This window comes from Aethalodelphis obliquidens, unplaced genomic scaffold (genome assembly GCF_003676395.1).
Source record: "Aethalodelphis obliquidens isolate GAN/ISIS:26980383/991018 unplaced genomic scaffold, ASM367639v1 scaffold24, whole genome shotgun sequence".
Taxonomy (NCBI): domain Eukaryota; kingdom Metazoa; phylum Chordata; class Mammalia; order Artiodactyla; family Delphinidae; genus Aethalodelphis; species Aethalodelphis obliquidens.
The window spans coordinates 22578417-22595396 of NW_020837968.1; the positions used below are offsets into that span (position 1 = coordinate 22578417).

The 16980-nt window shown below is 46.0% G+C and overlaps 1 long non-coding RNA gene across 5 annotated transcripts; it reads left to right on the forward strand.

The window, feature by feature from the left end:
• The first annotated feature begins 5959 nt into the window (after positions 1-5959).
• Positions 5960-15096, forward strand: LOC113628612 (uncharacterized). 5 transcript variants are annotated; one of them, XR_003436157.1, is made up of 3 exons: positions 5979-7610; positions 11372-11430; positions 12252-15096. It is a non-coding gene; the product is annotated as an uncharacterized LOC113628612 (long non-coding RNA). The 5 variants fall into 5 exon arrangements; XR_003436159.1 differs by having other exon boundaries at positions 6010-7507; XR_003436158.1 differs by having other exon boundaries at positions 6019-7507; positions 10691-11430.
• Positions 15097-16980: the final 1884 nt, after the last annotated feature.

A 16980-nucleotide genomic window follows, 5' to 3' on the forward strand; every position in this document is an offset into this window, starting at 1 on the left:
TGCCTGGTACAGAGTAGGAGCTCAGTACACATTTGTTGAGTGGAGGTAGTTTGTAACATAACAATAAGAAATATATTGATCGTGCTATTTCTAAGCCCATTGCCTACCTTCTTGTCTCCATTTGAGGGTCACTGCTCTGGGATTGTTCAAAACATATTTGTTGAGCCCAATTCTGTGCCCAATTCCAATGGCGGATGTGAGGAGGGACAGATACAGAGATGAATGAGAAGACCCTTGATCCTTAAAATCTAAAGTGCAAAAGGGGAGGAAGGATACAAATGTAAATGAAAATAACCTTTCCTTTCACTTTCTCCAGATGAGAAAGTATTACAAGTGTCTTAGTGCTCAGAAAACACAAAAGTCCATATGTTCCATTGATCAAATTATACACAAAAATGTACATTAAAAAGAAACTTTTTAAAACCCTCTTTTGGAAAATGCTTGATGTTGCCTTTTTATTTTTCCTTTTAAGCTATCTGATAAAGCCTGGCCTGCAACATATTTCTCATTTCCTAACAGTAGACATTCCTAAAAATAACATCAGATACAAGCTTTTTATATTCTTACCCTGGATATTAACTTGCAGTGAAGATCTGTCAAAGTTTAAACAGCCATCTAGCTCAAAATGGGAATTATGAACCCCCAATTACACTTGATTGCCAAAAGGGTCCAGGGTCCTTGTGATGAATGACTTCTCCTCTCTGACTGTAAAGATTGAACGGATAGAACCTTTCAACTGAAGACAGAAATGACTTCGTCTGTTAAATGTACACACAAATTCATAACAGGAAAGTTGGCCTTCAGAATAGGGAGATGTGGCAGCTGTGAAGTCCAAAGGGCGGCTGGAGAAACGACTCAAAATCACTTGAAGAGCTAAGGAGGTAGCAGTGGGTTAGAAGAGAAATATTGACAAATGAGGCAGCTTGGATACTTTGGAAAGAGACTGATTTAAGAGCCGCTGTGGGAGTCGGGGAAGCCAGGGAGCATGGTATCTGGAGTGCCAAGCAGACCCTGGTCTGAGTTTTGTATTCAGCCGGGAGACTGAGCACAGAGGAGAGCTGGTTCAGGAGCCTGGGTCCTGATGCTGACTCTGCTAAGCGCCGGGGAGAGTCACGACAACATTCTGACCCCAGTGTCCTCAGCTGCTGACTAGAGGATTAGGCTAGACCAGTGGTTCTCAGCCTTTACTATATGTTAGAATCATCTAGGGAGTTTTAAAAATCCACTGCTGCCTGGGCTTCACCCCCCTTGACATTCCGAAGTCACTGGGGTAGGGCAGGGTGCAGGCATGGATGTATTTAAACAACTTTATGGAGATATAGTTCATATGCCAAAAAATCCACCCTTTGAAAGTGTACAGTTCAGTGGGTTTTAGGATACATACAGCGTTGTATAATCATCACCTCTATCTCATTTTACAACATGTTTTCACCCCCCAAAAAACCCATGTGCCTATTAGCAGTCCTTGTTTCCCCCTCAACTAAGCCCTAGGCAACTAGTAATCTACTTTCTGTCTCTAAAGATTTGCCTCTTCTGGACATTTCATAAGTGGAATCCTATAATACACGGTCCTTTGAGGTTGGCTTCTTTCCCTTAGCATAATGTTTTCAAGGTTCATCCATGTTGTAGCATGTGTCAATACTTCATTCCTTTTTGTGGCCTAATATACCATATACCAAGCATGGATAGTTTTTAAATTACTTTTTAAAAAATAGACTTTATTTTGGGGGGAAGTTTTAGGTTCACAGCAAAACTGCAATGAACATACAGAGACTTCCCGTATCCTGCCTGCACAGGTGCATAGCCTCCCCCGCCATTAACACTCCCCACCAGGTGATGCATTTGCTGCAACTAATGGACCTACAGAGGCAAAACGTCATAATCACCCAGAGTCCATGGTTTCCATCATGGTTCACTCTTGGTGTTGTACATTCTATGCGTTTGGACAAATGTGTAATGATGGGTATCCATCATCATAGCATCATACAAAGTAGTTTCACCCTAAAAATCCTCTGTGCTCCACCTATTCATTCTTACCTCCCCTTGAACTCCTGGCAACACTGATCTTTTTACTGTGTCCACAGTCTTGCCTTTTCCAGAATGTCATATGGATAATTTTAAAGTTCTAATATGCAGCCATGATTAATAACCAGTAGATGATCATTAAGTCCCTGCTGGGCTCCATGGTGCTCATGGGTGGGACAGGAGAGCCAACCAGAGCCTCTATCTGGCAAAGCCAGTCTCCAACAGTGCCGTGTCTGTGACCTGACTTACAGGCGAGAAGGCAGATCGTACCTCCGGTGGGGACCCTGTTTTGCAGTGAGGATGACTGTTGCGCTCTGGGAGCTGGGCGTGTGTGAGTCTAGATGAGGGAGATCACACCAGGGTCCAGGCTGAAGACATCCCAGTTCAGTGTCTCTGTGACCAGAAGGTCACAGATAAGTCCTGAGAAAAGGTCAGAAAGGTGCTTCTAAATCCTGAAAATGATTTCATGGAGTTTAAGAGGCTCCCCTGTTGCATAAAATACAGATTTAGTTGTGAAGCCATCCAAATAAATTCACTGGTTGAGCAAACTCGCCGCTGTGCCACGTTCCTCCTCTAGAGCCTTTGTTTGCCCCTTTGGCCTGTTGTCCATTCAGAAGACCCCACCTGGGTTCTTGCCAGTTACATGGGTTGGCACCAACCCACTGAAATTGCCATTCACTGGGTCAGAAAAGATGGTTGCAGCTGTTCCCATCTTGGTTGGGATCTTTATGGTAACCAGAGGTGTTTCAGCAGCTGTTTAGACCGTTAATGGGAAGTGGGTTAATACTTCTGTCCCTGCTTTTTTTTAACCTGGGAAGAAACTTAGTGCTTTTCAACACTATCACAAAGAAAGATGAAGATGAAAGAATGCACAAAACTTATAAATGCAGCCATGAAGTCACCTCCCATTATTCTGGGGTTACAGAAGGGACCCCTGGTCCCACTACTGCCCCCAGTAACCTGCTCTCCAATCAGCAGCTCTAGTGATCTTTGTAAAATATAAATCAGGTAATGTTTCTTCCTCTCCTTGGCTTAATAACCCCACAGTGGCTTTCCTGTACTTAGGATGAAATCCAAGACACTCAACCTGGTTGAGAAATCCTGTGGGATCTGGCCCTTTGCACTTGCTTTTCTCTCTCTTTTCCCACCAATTTATACACAATCTGCTGTCTCAGTGTCAATGTCTTTTCCTTGGAAATGCCATCTCTTTCTCCTTTACCCGCTGTCTAAGTTAAACCCCATTCTTCCTTTTTCTTATGGCATCCTTTGCTGGCTTCATACAGCTGCTCACCATTTGTGAGTCTATGTTTCTCATGTTAGTTTAACAACCTTCCCTCCACCAGACTGTAAGCTCCAGGTTGGATTTGTGCCCACTCTGTTCTCCTGTGCAGTGTCTGGTTGTGATTTCATACTCAGAAATACTTGTTGAAGAAGTGATCGAGTGCGTTGGTGCGTGGAGGGATTCCTGGGATTCCAGAGTCCTGGGGTTGGGGTGCTATTCAGGGCTGCGACGGCTCGGGAGAGCTATGGATATAAGGAAATGAGGGGCGTGAGGCCCAGGGATGTGTTAGTTACCTACAAACAGTGATAGAAACAGGAGGCCAATGGTGAGTGGGTGTTTAGGACCAGGGAACAAACGGACAGACACCAAACAACTTGTCAAGAAAACAGATTCATGACACAAGTGACGCCCTTACAGCCAAGGCAGCTCCGATAGGTGGGGCAGGAACGGTGTGTTAGGGATAAGGTAGGAGACCACCGAAGCTCTGTGCGGAGTTTAGGGCAGCTCCCTGTGCCTTGGAACACAGCTCTGGAATCTGGAATCTGGATGAAAGGTCAGAGGGAGCCTTGTGGATATTGCTACCATTGGAGTCATAAGAGACTCCCCTTCCACTGAGCACCAGCATGTAAACCTGGCGTTCCAGGGAGCTACCTCCTTTACAGGTAATTTCAGGCACGGAGGATGGTCAGAGGCCATGGTTGCCCAGGAGCCCAGACTGACACCCAGTGCAGGGAGGGGGACATACTTTAAAGTCTTCTCAGAGGCCAACAGTGTGCACGAGCCGTGGTCGGGCACCTCCACATCTGGACTGCAGAGGCATCATGAGGTATTGGAAGGCTTTCGTAGGCAGAATAGTGGCCCCTTCCCAGCTGTGGTCAGACAGACATGTGACGACAGAAGCTGAGTCAGAGATGCAACACTGCTCACCTTGAAGACATGTGGGCGACCTCTAGAAACTGCGAAAGGCAAGGAAAGGGATTCTCCCTCTGCTCCAAAAATGACATCCAACTCAGGTGTTTATAATCAGTTCATAGCTTCTCCCAGTCCTTTTTTTTTTTTTTTTTTGTGGTATCCGGGCCTCTCACCACTGTGGCCTCTCCCGCCACGGAGCACAGGCTCCGGACACGCAGGCTCAGTGGCCATGGCTCACAGGCCCAGCTGCCCCGCGACATGCGGGACCCCCCCGGACCGGGGCATGAACCCGTGTCCCCTGCATCGGCAGGCGGACTCCCAACCACTACACCACCAGGGAAGCCCCAGGTAACAATTTTAACATAAGTAAAGTTGCCTGGCGGTTGTAGTTGACATTCCCATTTTATCTGGTTTCCCGGCTGTGGTAGATAGAATAATGAACGGCTTCCTGAGGATGTACAACCCCTAGTCCCTGGAACCTGTGAACATGTTACCTTACATGGCAGAGGGGAATTAAGGTGGCAGATGTGATTAAGGTTATTAATCAGCTGACTTCAAAATAGGGAGATTATTCTGGATTATCTGGGTGGGTCCTTGGAAGTAGAAGAGGGAGGCAGGAGCGTTGGTGTCAGAGGGATAAAATGTGGGCAGGACTCAACCGGACACTGCTGGCTGTGAAGCTGAAGAGGGGTCATGAGGCAAGAAATACAGGAAAAGGCGAGGAAATGGATTCTCTCCTAGAGACTCAGAAAGGATTAGCCCAGCCAATGATTGATTTCCATCCAGTGAGACCTGAGTTGGACTTCTAACCAACAGAACTATAAGATAACAGATATGTGTAGTTTAAAGCTGCTAAATTTATGATAATTTGTTACAGTCATTAGTAAACTAATACAAAGACTCACCAGACCCAGTGTGGGTTAAAAATCTCAGCTCAGATATAGACAAGCGTTACCGAACCAGGTTCGTTTTGCCCAGCTCACAGCAAGCCAAAACACGGACATGGAGGTTTGCAGCAAAGAGAGGGTTTATTCGCGAGGCAGCCATGTGAGGAGACGGGAGAACACATCTCAAATTCACCTCCCCAGAGGCAAGGGTCTCGGAGTATTTATGGGACAAGAAATAGAGAAGCAGGGCAGCCTGAGGCATTGGAAGCGAGGGAGAGGTGATCGGATAAAGGTGTGGTAATCATTCTTTGCGCTGTAACTAGGCTTCATACAGGCCTCTGCACATTCACAGGGGCGCCAAATGGACACTTGCACATGCCCAGTTGAAGCATCAGTGGTTCTACCCAGTCTCAACCAGCTCGGCTTCAACCAGCTAGACACTGCTGACTCCAAGCTCCTAGAAAACAACACGGGCAAACATCTTATTGTTTGGGCTACGTGTGGCTTGGAAGATGTGCAAGTCTTAAAACGACTTTGATTAGTGAAGGCAGGTGAAATTGGATTTGACTAACCATTACCCAGGGTTTCACAGGTGTCAAATCATATGTTATATGTCAATTATATGAGACCACAAGCAGTTCCACCTGGGAGATGAGACGGCGGGGGCAGGGGCGAGGTGGAAGGCCAGAAGTTCCAATGATATTGTCTGCTGGGCTTAGGGGTGTAGATGTATTGATATATCCTGTAGGTCTTTACCTCTCCATTCTGCAAATATTTATTGAGGACTGTATTAGTTTCCTAGGGCTGCTGTAACAAATTACCACAAGTTTGGTGGTTTACAACAACAGAAATTTATTTTCTATAGTTCTAGAGGCCAGAGCTTGAAATCAAGGTGTCAGCAAGGCCACGCTCCCTCCGAAGGCTATAGAGAAGAAGCCTTCCCACCTCTTCCAGCTTCTGAGGGCCCCAGTTATTTCTGGTGTGTGACAGCACAACGCCAACCTCCGTCTCCACATGGCCTTCTTTGTGCCTCCGTGTGTCATTTTCTGTCCCTTATAAGGAGACTCACTGGATTTGGGCCCTACCCCAATCCAGTATGATTTCACCTCAATTCTTATCATAATTACATCTGCAAAGACTATTTCCAGATAAGATCACATTCTGAGGTCCTGGTTGGACATGAATTTTGAGGAGACCCTGCACAACCAGCACAAGGATTGATTATGTCTCAGGCACCCGGCTAGGTTCTGGAGGAAGAACGTCCTTAAATAAGGAACTAAAGAAGCCAACAAGCAAACTAGGGTTGTGATAAGTGCTCTAAAGGCCATGAGCAGGGGAATCCATGGGAATCAGTGTGGGTGGCAAGGAGGCCTTAGACAGGGTGGTCAGGAAAGTCCAGTCTGCAGAGCAGAGCTGAGCTCCAAAAGCCACGGAGGACCAGCCGCACAAAGGTGAGGAGGAGAGTGCGCACCTGATGGACGGGAGGGGCAGAGGCCCCGGGGAGCTGAGGGGCTGGGCAAGTTCCCAGGGGAAGAAATCCAGTGAGACTGGGGCAGGGGGAGAGCAAAGGCAGTGACATGAACTGAGCTTGTCTAAAGCAACCTTTAAGAATTTGGAGTAGGAGTGAAGACATTAGACTACATGTCTGAAGGTTCCCTCTTGCGGTGGCCTGGAGGATGGGGGGTGGGGGGGAGGCAGGGAGATAAAACAGGACATTACTGCAGGCTTCCTGGAGAAAAGATGCTGAGAGCCTGGGCAGTTCACGTGTACCCAGGGATGGGGCCGGGCGGCTGGGAGAGGCACCTGGTGGAAGAATGGACAGGACTGAGCTGGTGAATAGACTTGGGGTAAGGGAGGAGGAAGACCCCAAGAGGTCTTCCAGAACAGGGTTTTGATGACTGGGTAAAAACCAGTGCCATTTACTGCAAGGGAAATGCAGGAGAGAAAATGCCCAGTCAGTCACTTGGGACAGCTCGGAAAACACTGGGCATGGGGCCAAGTAGGCCACCAGGGAGCTGCCACCCTGCACAGTCCTCCTCCGGGAGCGTGCTGCCCACACCTACCTCAGGTCCAGGCAGGTCGGGACACCACTGCGCCCTGTGTGGATGGCTGTTCTTTGCCCTCCGTGGGGCCCAGAGCGGGGAGACGGAGGGAGAGCAGCCCAATCGCTTGCCAACCATGACCAGGCAGTGCCCGTCGTCTGTTTAGAATTATGGACAAGAGACTCCAGGTCCCTCTGAGGTTCTCTAGAGGGAGGGAGGGAGGCCACAGCCATGTTCCTTCGCGCAGAATCTTGTTTATTTCTCCAGACAGCCCTTTCAGGTAGCTGGTGTGATTCCCATTTTGAGAGACGAGGAAATACTTGAAGAAGGTAAACATCCTGATCAAGCTCACACAGCCAGTAAGTTGCAGAGCCAAGACCCAAGCTTAAGTTTCCTGATCTGGGCAACTCTCTTCTCTTTCCATGGCCCTTTGTCACTGGAGAAGGGCACCGTGGAAAACAGGTATCAAAGTCCAGGGGGTGCTGGGTGGTTCAGGGTGAACACTGACACAGGCCTGTTTCCATTAGGTCAGTTTGATGCAAAAGGATGTCAGTCTGTTTCAGAGACCCTGCTTCTTCCATGAGGATTGGTTTCAAGAGGGTTGGGTGTAAGGGAGCTCTTTCTGGAGTGCTCGTAGGATGTTTTTTGAAAGACCTTCTTACACTGCCCCTCTTTTATTCTGCTTCCAGGCAGAATCAAATCAGGCACGGAATCAAATTGATCACATTCATGAATTCATAGAATGAAAGGGATTGTCCTTACAAGACTCTTCTATGTTTAATTAGTTACTATTTTCTCCCTTAGTCCCCCAGCTGCAATCCCATTACCCTCCTCCTTCCCTGCCCCTCTTTGCATACCTAGACATATATTTACTGCAACTCCTTCCACTCCCCCTTCCACCACACCCACGTATGGAGGCATCCTTGATAATGTATATACAGTGTTGTTATTGTTGTTTTTTTTAATTATATATATTTAAGGTGTATGTGGTGGGTTTTTTTTTTTTTTCTGATGTTGGGGGTAGGAGTTTATCAATTCATTTATTCATTTTTGCTGTGTTGGGTCTTCATTTCTGTGCGAGGGCTTTCTCTAGTTGTGGCAAGCGGGGACCACACTTCATTGCGGTGTGCGTACCTCTCACCATCGCTGCCTCTCTTGTTGCGGAGCACAGGCTCCAGACGCGCAGGCTCAGTAGTCGTGGCTCACGGGCCTAGTTGCTCCGCGGCATACGGGATCCTCCCAGACCAGGGCTCGAACCCGTGTCCCCTGCATTAGCAGGCAGATTCCCAACCACTGCACCACCAGGGAAGCCCTACAGTGTTGTTTTGTATGCTGTTTTAAAACTCTTATAAATATTGTACTATAAATATTCTGTTTCTTACATTTTGGGCTTAACATTATGATTTTGAGATTTATACATGTTTTATGTAGTCTGGGTAATTTCTTCTGTCTACTGCAAAGTATTTCACCAAATACGTACAACATATGTTGCTTGTTCATTTCCCTGGGAAGGGGCCCTAGGTTGCTTCCAACTCCGTGACACATCCAGCTCTGTATGAACCTCTTTATACATATTTCTTTGTGAACTTGTGATGATTTCTCCAGTATATAAACTCAAGGCTGGCTTTCCTGGGTTCTAGGGATACACATAGAAAACACCCTTCAAAATGGCTCACCAGCAGCCTTTGAACCAACAATGCTCAAAGGTCACGTTTCCCCACACCCTTGCCAGCATTTGATATTGTCCAACTCTCTAATTTTTGCCAACTTGATGAACATAAAGGGGCATTTTGTTAACTCAGTATGATTCTCCCAAAATCCTAATGGCCATAATCATCTTCGCTAGGACTGAAGGGAACGTAATTAATGTATCAAGTGCTGTGCTAACTGCATTTCTATTATATGTACCGTATAGCCTTTCTTTCCCTGACTTAAGTTCATAAGTGCATGATAAAGGTGCCTGCTTCACAGTGTTGCTGTGAGGCTGATCTAAGGGTCTGGCCCATAGTGCTCAATAGAGGCAAGTTATTCTTATTGTCATAATTACTGTGAATATAAAGTAATTAGCACAGTGTTTGGTACACGGCATTCCAGTAGAGTTTAGGCTCCATCAGAAAAGGGATTTTGTGTCTCTTGTGCACAGCTGTATCTCCAGTACCTAGAAGAGTGTTTGGCCCACAGTTAGTGCTCAATAAGAATTTATTAAATGAATAAAAAATAACTGTTAGCTTCTATAACGATGGTGATGATGCATATAAAGTAACTAGCACAGTGGATGGAACATAGGCCTCAATAAGTTTTAGCTAATGCATGTTAGCTCTTATTATCATTAACTCATGCCACAAAGACCCCATGTTGGGACTTCCCTGGTGGTCCAGTGGTGAAGAACCTGCCTTCCAATGCAGGGGACATGGGTTTGATCCCTGGTTGGGGAACCAAGATCCCACATGCCACGGGGCAACTAAGCCCACATGCCACAATTATTGAGCTCGGAGGCCTCAACAAGAGAGCCTACGTGCTGCAAACTACAGAGCCCATGTGCGCTGGAGCCTGTGCGCTACAACTAAAGAGAGAAAACCTGCATGCCACAACTAGAGAGAAGCCTGCGGGTTGCAACGAAGGATTCCGTGTGCCACAACTAAGACCCAATGCAGCCAAAAAAATAAATTAAATAAATAATAGAAATAGAAAACAAAATAGAAAACAAACAAACAAAGACCCCATATCTTTGCTGTTGCCTTATTCACAGGAAGGAATTAGGCCACTGATTCTCAAAATTGCTTGCACTCTGGGATCATCTGGGGAGATGTAAAAGTAAGTGTTAGCTGGTCAGTCTCCCAATATACAACTCACCTCTTGTCTCTCATCACAAAATACGAATTAATTTACAAAAGGAAAAAGAGTACTTTTAGAGTAGAGAAGCCTGGCAGACACCATCTTAATTAAGTGATCAAAGTGGATGCCATCAGTAACATGACAAATAAACATAGTGGGCCACCCAACAGGATGCAATGAGAACATAGCATCATTTCTGTGATATTCTTGTCAAAGATGAATAAACTAAATCCCCTCATAAGGAAATGTTGAACAAACCCAAATTGAGGGACATTCTACAAAATAATCTTCAAAAGTGTCAAGGTCTTAAAGTCAAGGAAAGGCTGAGGAACTTTCCAGACTGAGGGAGACTAAAGCCACCTGACCGATAACTGCAACTCATGATTCTGAATTGGACCCTTATCTATAAAGAATGTTATTAGGACAATTAGTGAAACTTGAAATCTGAGGATTAGTTAGTAGAGATATAACAATGTTAATTCCCTGATTTGTGGTTTTTTATTGAGGTTATATAGGAGAATGTCTTTGTTTGGGGGAAATAGACACTAAAATGTTTGGGGAAGGTGGCACACTAGGTTGGCAAATTACTCTCAGTTGGTTCAGGAAAGAGTTTTTTTGTGTTGTGTGTGTACCTTAGGCAGTTTGGGCTGCTATAACAAGATGCCACAGACTTGGCAGCTTAAGCAACAGAAATCTGTTTCTCACAGTTCTGGAGGCTGGAAGTCCAAGGTCAGGGTGCCCGCATGGTTGGGTTCTTCGGAAGGCCTGCTTTCTGGTTTGCAGGTGGCTGCATCATCACGTGGCAGAGAACAGAGAGAGGAAGCAAGTCCACGCGCCTCTTCTTATAAGGGCACTAATCCCATTCCTAAAGCTCCACCCTCATGACCTAATTACTCCAAAGGCCCCTCCTCCTGATACCATCACATTGTGGGTTAGGGTTTCAACAGCTGAGTTTTGGGGGACACATTCAGTCCATAGCAACTTCCAACTTTTTTGTACATTTGTACTTGTTTGAAAAAATGTTATTAAAAATTCTGGTTGGGTTCAATTTAAAGCTGATTTAATTGGTATGGGGTATAGACTGGTCTGCAAGTTTTTAAAAGTCTCCCTAGTCATCTTATGTGTTGCCAAGTTTGAAATGACTAAGTTAGATCTTTTCTGCAAGATGATCAGTTAATTTTCTGTGATGAATTATTTCCCATTTTCTGAAAGCCTTGCACTGGGCAGTGTTTCCAGAGGGTGGTGGGCCATCAATATCCCTCCCTGTAAGCTCAGGAAAAGGCCAACCTTTGTGAAATGGGTGAGGGTGAGTTTCTCTCTTGGGCATGTAAGTGCCAAGGGCTGGCCAGGACTGCCTCTATTGACCAGCAACACCTTGACTCCTGCAGTTGACTGCCCCACATCATGGAGAGGATCTCAGATGATGGCTGGCAGAGTCACTTGTCAGGTGAGACTGGGGTTCAAGTCGTGGCTTCACCCTTCACTGGCTGGGTGACATGGCTTATTCACTTCAGTTCACAAGCCTTAGATTCATCCAGCATACCTCTTCATAGGATTATTGTGAGGATTAAATGAAGTCATTAGGGCATGAAAATCACCTAGCACAGTGCCCAGAATGGAATAAGCATTCAATTCATGCTAGCTATGTAATATAATATAAGTATAATGTAAGAAATTTTCTGATTTCCTGAAAATATTAATATTACCAAGAGTTTTTGAGTGTGTGTGTGTGTGTGTGTGTGTGTGTGTGTGTGTGTGTGTCCTGGGAGATGTTGCAGGCCAAGAAGGAGAATAACGTGCTGACAGCTACATCAGTTAAGAGAGCTAAGACCCCAAGTGGGTGGGAATAACCTTGCCATCTGTCCTTCCCTCCCTGCGGGCAGGCCTGGCAAACTCTTGAGAGGTGAGTGTGGGTCCCAACATGGGGGCTAACTGTGCCCAAACTCCCTTTGGCTACAATCTCTTCATGACCCCAGCAGTGGAGAAAATCCCTGCTCTCAGGAGGTTTAAGATCCAGAGGGAAGTGGTGAAATTAGTGGAGAAAAGAGGGCAGCAATGGCAGGAAGAAGCCCCCAGGACCGTCTAATCCGCCTTTTCATCTGAAGGTTTTGAAGGGCAGAGAGAGTCCACTTCTGACGCTGTGTCTTTGGCTTGGATCTTGCTAGGAGAGAGCTGCAGAGAACAGTTGTTTGAAGGGGAAAGGAGGTTAATTGTTTTAACTTGAGCAGAGCAAACTTGGAAAGTGAGAAATCCTCCCTCTTCCAACAGGCCTCTGGTCCAAAACCACACCTGGCCTCGCATCCTTCTAATGATAATCCCCACCGAGTTCCAGGTGTTGAGCCCAGTGACTGATGGTGAGCCCTGCCGAGTTCAGAGGGACAAGATGGAGGCTATATATAAATCCAACAACGTTTCAGAAGGTAAAAGACGCATGACCGATTACGAAAGCTTATATTGCTCTGGGAGAGTGCCGGAGCTTTATTTCTGCCCTGGCTGATGTGTTGTTCTGTTCCCTCTTGGAAGACAAGGCAGTCTCTAGGCCACAGTTCCCCATCTGTGAAATGGGGTGAGATTATCCACCCTGTGGGACTCATCCTGCGTGAGGCACCTTTGAAGGCTCCAGAGCACGACAGCAGGATGCGCTCTGAAGAGCTGGTGCCAGTATTCCCAATGGCAAAGGCATCAGGGCCAGCTGACGCCTCAGGAGGCGTCTGAGAGACCAGCGGGGGACAGCTGGTGGCGGGCCACACCTGCGAGCCTGGTGAGGGTTGCCAGGAGGACTGCACGATGGCAGCAGCTGTGGGGCGAGGTCAGCGGGCAGCCCAGGCAGGAGTCGGGCAAGACGGGGCCTCTTGGAAGGTGGTGGCTGGCATCCGGCTCTCCTCCCAGGCTCTGTTGCCATCACCGAGCCACACACATCGACGGGAGGAGGCCAGCACTTGATGATGCCAGCAGGGAGGAAACTCGGAAAAGTCGAGAAAGGTGAACGCAGAGCCACTCCACAAGATCCAGGCTCTAGAACTGAGATGTGCCCTCTTAGAGCTGACGGTCTGGGGCCAAGCACAGGCTCTCCAGAGGGGCGAGGGCTAAGACATCACCTTTCCTAATCCCTTTATTTTATACAGGTGGGAACTCAGGCTCGGAGAGTATTGGTGGCTTGCCCAAAGCCTCACAGCTAAATAGCAACAGACCAACCAGTCATTTCCTACGTGTTTCCTCTTTTCAGTATAACCTAGTCTCCCTAAATGGTTCAGCGTATGCCAAACTTTTGGAATTTTCTTTCTCCCCAATAAAGGTAACTTCGAGAGGTGCTGTGGCCTGGTGGATAGAGTGGAACTCTGGTCTTTCGGGTCCTTGCTTGTACTCTGCTCCTAACCAGAAGATGGTCTTAGAGATGGCATTTAGGGCCATAATTGAAAACTTGGCTTAACTCAAAGTCTCCCCCAGTGCCTTGGGGGTGGGAGATGGGAGGTGCACCCACCCTGGAGGAGCCCTGACCCTGAGCAGGGAGGTGGTGTGTTAGTTCTGGCACACAGCCAGGCATGGTGACGGCTGTGGTTAACATAGTCCTGAGTGTGCCTTTCAGGTAACTACCCTTCAGCCCAGTCTCTGGACACGCATTTCATACGCAAAACAAGGCGACCTTCCAGGGAGCCCATGGGCTGTAATCAGTCTTCCTTCAACCTCAAGGCCCCATTGGCAGCCACTGCCCCATGATGGGCATCGTCAGGAGCTGTGGTGACAAGCCTGGTGGTAGGAGTGGTGGCAGCTCGGCCTAGTATGACCAGAGCAACCAGGCCGGGGGGCACCTAACCAGCCCACAACAGCAAAGGCCCCTCTTGAAGGGGAGGGTCCCTCAAGTTCACTGAATTATCAGTCCACAGCCTCGGAGGGATCCCGTGTGTTGCTTCTCACCTGTGGTCGGATGATCTGGAGTAAGTCACTTTACACCTGAGCTTCAGTTCCCCAAACTGCAAAATGTGCAATAACATCATAGACTAATGGGGGTCATTGTAAGAACTCAATGAGGTAACATGACAACAATACCTAGAATAGTCCCAGAATCTCAGGAGTCACTCAACAAGTGATATTTCCTTCCATTTCCCTCTTAGCGTTAAATATCATTGAAACTGTCACCCACGCTCTTTGTCGTCTTCCATTTGGGCAAATAAGCACATCGAACACACATACACACACACACACACTCTGTCTCTTTCTGTCGAGAAAGAACCCTAGCTTGTCAGTGCTTACAGGCACTGTGGAAATGCCCAGCACAGAGCTCTCATCACACAGGTGAGGGGCTGGTGCCCTGAGAGACAGCGTGGCTTGGCCAGGGCTGTGCGGGCACAAGTTGCATAGCTTATACTTCCTGCTAAGTCACGTCATGGTCTCCAACTTAGCTGTGGGATGTTTTGGGACTGCAAGCTGATGGCAAGAAGATGAGCTTTGTCTCTTAGATACCAGGGCCAGGGAGGTGACACACTGCTGATGCATTAACTGGCTGACCCAGAATGTCTCATATAACTTCTTCCTCAAATATTTTTGAGATGGTAACATGTCATCCTGGCTTTGTGCTACTCAACATGGCAGCAGAGGGATTTGAAATTATTCTATTACAATCTTCTCTGTATGACGATGAGGTTTCCTCAGTTTTGTGCAGTTAGTGGGACAGGGGGCAGTAGTCAAGGTCTTGGAGAATTTGTCCTTGCTTACACAAGGTAATTCATGTAGGACACAGAAAGGTGGTACCATCACACACAAGCACACGGTCACACATATGTGCACACGCATGTTCTCTCCAGCATGATTGCCAGCACATCTATCATCTAGCTGTCACCTCTTTAACTTGGTAAAAGAGAATACACAAAAGTGAAATAAGAAGAAATCATCTGCTAGTTCAAAGCCCATTTCAGAAGGGAGCCTAAATATATTTTTTCTCCATTTCCTATCTCTTCCCTCTGTTTTTTTCCTCTTTTCGGTCTTTTTTTTTTTTTTTCTGACAACACTGAAGATCCCCTGAAAGTGGTTAGATCCCTTCTCATCTCTGCTAAACGAATGCTGTCTCTACCTAAACCAGTAAAAATAAATCAAGACCAAACATCACTTAAGGGCACGTCCCTCTCGCTCATCTCTCCTGTGTCTGCCAAGTAAACCACTCAACACAAACTTCACTCCCATGCTTCAAAAGTGATGATGATTTTTCCTGATGATGACATTATTTTGCTCATTATGGAGAATTTGAAAATCATGTAGAAATAAAACAAAGAAAAGACAAGTCACTTATAATCCCACAAACTCTGAAACAATCTGTATTAAAATTTTAGTCTTTTTTTCTTCAAAGATCACTTATTAAAACAAAACACGGGGACTTTCCTGGTGGTTCAGTGGGTAAGACTCTGTGCTCCCAATGCATGGGGCCCAGGTTCGATCCCTGGTCGGGGAACTAGATCCTGCACACATGTCATAACTAAGAAGTTCTCATGCCGCAACTAAGAGTCTGAGTGCAGCAAGTAAGACCTGGTGCAGCCTAAATAAATAAATTAAAAAAATCTTAAAACAAAACAAGACAAAACAAAATGCAAACTCGAACTAATACCAACAATAACATTTTGCATTGTTTTGTTTTCTGACATTAGAGCAGGGCTTCTCCATGTCATTAAATAGACTTTGAAAACATAATTTTTAATGGTTGCAAATTATTTCCTCATTTAGCTCTCCCTCTACTTCTTTAACCAGATTCCTATAGTTGCATATTCAGGTTTCCAACTTTCCAATATTATATGTAATTCTGTGATTTTCATCCATGCACATAAATTCCTACCCACATCTCAGACATCAACTGAGACTGAACAGGTGAAATGGTCTGAAAACTGCCAATTCTGAAGCTGGTGGAAGCTGAAGACATCTTCAAGGTTGCTGCTAATTGGTGGGGGCCTGGGTCCCCTGGCCTCCTCTTCCCTGGGTCTGGCCTTCCCCCTGGGCTGCCTTGGTCCTGGACCACATTTACCCTGACAAGGACTCAGATCCTTCTCTGGTTTTCACAAGAGAAAATCATTCACACGAAACAGTGATGTGTTTAGAAGACATTGCTGAAGATTGTGGGGGTCCCTGATGGTGCCACTTGGTGGTCCTTTCCTTCCTTCCCTGTTCTGCTCATCCTGGCCCAGTCCTTCCCTTCTGTCATTCAGTGCTGTGACCTTGTTGTCACAGGCATGGCATGAGGCCACCTGATACACAGGCCCTTAAGAGTGGGGCTCATCTTCTGTCTAAGCAATCTTCTTAACAAAGGCAGTTCTCACCCTAAGAGGAATTCTAGTGCCAGCATTGAATTCTCACATGTGGAAGAAGTTGGAATGTAGCAGGGGAATGTCTGGGTTGAACGGTATGAAAAGTAGGCATTGAAAGGTGTTTAAGGCCAAGAATTAGATGTGGGACAAGAATATAAATAACACAGAACTAAAACAAGTAATTTAAAAATTTATATGGAAACACAAAAGATCCCGAAAAGCAAAAATCATTTTGCAAAAGAAGAACCAAGCTGGAAGAATCATACTCCCTGACTTCAGACTACACTACAAAGCTACAGTAATCAAAACAGCATGGTACTGGCACAAAAACAGACACAGAGATCAATGGAACAGGATAGAAAGCCCAGAAATAAACCCATGCACTCATGGTCAATCTACGACAAAGGAGGCAAGAATATACAATTGAGAAAAGACAGCCTCTTCAATAAGTGGTGCTGGGAAAACTGGATAGCCACATGTAAAAGAATGAAATTAGAACATTTTCTAAAGCCATATACAAAAAAAAAAAAAAACCCTCAAAATGGATTAAAGACCTAAATGTAAAACTGGAAACCATAAAACCCCTAGAGAAAAACATGGGCAGAACACTCTTTGACATATATCATAGCAATGTGTTTTTTGGATCTGTCTTTTAAATCAAAGGAAATAAAAGCAAAAAAAAAAAAAAAAAAAAAAAAAAAAAAAAAAAA